Source organism: Nannospalax galili, unplaced genomic scaffold (genome assembly GCF_000622305.1).
Source record: "Nannospalax galili isolate Female #2095 unplaced genomic scaffold, S.galili_v1.0 scaffold271, whole genome shotgun sequence".
Classification (NCBI taxonomy): Eukaryota; Metazoa; Chordata; class Mammalia; order Rodentia; family Spalacidae; genus Nannospalax; species Nannospalax galili.
This window is the reverse complement of record NW_008331789.1, coordinates 4,002,185-4,004,999: the sequence shown is the minus strand read 5'-3', so window position 1 is coordinate 4,004,999 and position 2,815 is coordinate 4,002,185.

Genomic DNA, 2,815 nt, shown 5'->3' with positions numbered 1-2,815 from the left:
GGAGCCGCGGCGGAGCCTCTTTTCCCGGCGCGGAGCCCTGACTGCGCCGGCGCCGCCTGCCGGGCCTCTGCTCCGCGGCTAGTCCCGCGAGCGCCCGCCCCGTGGCTCTGCAGCCGGGGCTCCATCGTCCTGCATATTTATGATCGCCTGGCACCTTCCCCGGCGTGGACAGTGTCCAGAGCCGAGCCCGGGGGAGCGTGCCAACAGGTGGGGCGCGGAGGGGGGACTCGGCCGTGCGGGCCGGGTGCCCGGTGCGCCTCGGCCGCCGACGTGCTGCTCTGGCTTTGGGGGAAGAGTGGCCTGGCCCAGTCACCTGGCGACTGCTCTCTGTGGGGACAGACCTGTCATGCTCGGCCTTGACCATCACCCTGCCTTTGGGGGAAGAGTGGACCGGTCACCTGCCGACTGCTTTCTGTGGGGTCCGACCTGTCATGCTCGGTCTTGACAGTGACCCCACCTTGAGACCACCGGTAGCGGGTGAACCTGGCCTGGGCCCTGGACCCTACTGGTCATCCTGTTTCCCATGGGATTGCAGTGAGGGGCACAGTACACGCTTCGGGATGTACCTGTTCTCTTGCAACTTTTTGATAAGCAAAAGCAAAACGAATTCCTCTCCAAACACTAAAATGCCCTACATATAAATTGAGAACCAGATGGAAACAGGTCAGAATAAAGAAAAATTGAGCTCGGGTGGGTTCCTCCAGGAGATCCTGAGGGGGATGCTGACAATGACGTGTTACTTCACCGCAGACAAACCAAGTTTGAAATATGGGCTGCCTGGGTTGACAGCAGGGCAAAGACACTGGGAGAAGAAGTGTTAAAGAGTAGCTGGAACGTTCAAAATCCAAGAAATCACACCAGTGCATTGTAAGCTTTAAAGTATGTTTTGGTTGTATTTGGTCAAAACTGAGCCTTCAAAACAAATTCCCTTAACAAATTTTCAGAATCGTGAAAATCAAAAGATAACTGCAAATTTTATGACCTATAAGCTTCCTTCCAATCCAATGAAGAATGGTGTCTTTTACTGCAAAATAATCTCCGTCAGTTGTGTGCGGATTGTTAAGAAGTAGTCTTTTATTGCTTGTTTATGTCGGTGCCCTTTTGCTGTCTCCCCATATTTCCTGACTTATTGCCCCGCTGTTACCTTGACTCTAGAAGGGAAAGAATCCCTAGTTTTGTTTGCTAAGTGTACAGATTGTGGGAATGGGTTTCTCTCACTTGTGTACCAGGCCTGAGAAAAGGCATTGCATTCCAAGGGCTGTTTGTACTCTTAAATGGTCAGCAGAGAAGACAGTGGTCCTGTCTAGGCCATTAAGTCCTGTCCAGGTAGTGAAGGTATTCTGAGGAATAGAAGCAAGGACACATGGGAAAATCAGGGGCCTCCTAGCTCATTGGACGTTCCACTAGAACTACATTATTGTATCTGCCACATTGTAAAATTGTATAATTTCAAACTCACTAAAGTCAGCATATATCTAAATTCAAATGAATGTAACTTTGTATAGATCATCACATAGCTTGTTTTATATAGAAAGCTTTTGTTTTAAAGTTAATTTAACCTATTGCAGTTTTTCATTTTCCATTATGCATTCAGCAGCCCAGGTGTGGTGGTGCATGCCCATAATCCTAGTCCTCAAGAGGTGCACAAGATTAGCCACTGGAGGCCAGCCTGGGCTGTGTGAGACCCTATCCCCCCAAATCCAAAATACATAAGCATTCAGAATCTTCAATTTTTAAAGTTACAAATAACTTTAAGGGTAAAAGTAATTTACAGAAGAAAGTAAATCTCTGAAGAACTTAAGTAGTAGCTAAAACATAATTTTCGTATATTGGTAAATAAAAAGACATAGGCTCGGATGCATAGTATTATCATTTAACAATGACATTAAAAATATCAGTCCTCTATGAAATTATTAATAGTTTGCCTAGACATGGATGACAGTGGGCTTCAGCTTTAATTCTGCAGGCAGCAAGCACACTGCTATACTAGGCACTGCTGAAAGAAATGTTCCATTAATGGGAAGAATCTGAACACAAGTGCCGGAAATAGGCTCGGATGCATAGTATTATCATTTAACAATGACATTAAAAATATCAGTCCTCTATGAAATTATTAATAGTTTGCCTAGACATGGATGACAGTGGGCTTCAGCTTTAATTCTGCAGGCAGCAAGCACACTGCTATACTAGGCGCTGCTGAAAGAAATGTTCCATTAATGGGAAGAATCTGAACACAAGTGCTGGCTGTTAGACGTAAGTTCGGAGATGATGAGGTGTGAGGAATCTTAGGGTTGTTATATCCACTATCTGGCTATTTTGGAAATTGCAAGACACAAAACCATCTTTTTAAAAACTGGGAATTTGGGGTTGGAGAGATGGATCAGTGGTTAAGAACACTGGCTCTTGCAGAGGACCCGGTTCCAGCTCTTAGCATCCATATGGTGGCTAACAACCGTCCATAACTCCTGGTCCAGGGGCTCTGACACCCAGCACCCTCTCTGATCTTCATGGGCATTGCACAACGAGGGTACACATACACACTTGCAGGCAATATACTCATATAAATAAAAAAAATTAAAAACCTGGAACTTTGATGAGTAGTGTGCAAAGTTTCCAAAAACACATGACCTAACTCCATAGTTAGTAGTTAAAGGTTGAGTAGCTGTGATTTTATAACTGAACAAAATATGCTGAGCCTACTGTGTGAGAACCAGGAATTCAAAGCTTCAGAAAATTCACAATCATCTGTAAACTCTTACTGCTTCATGTCCAAACAAAATCACTAAGACCCACCACTCTAAAATGATGTTTTGGG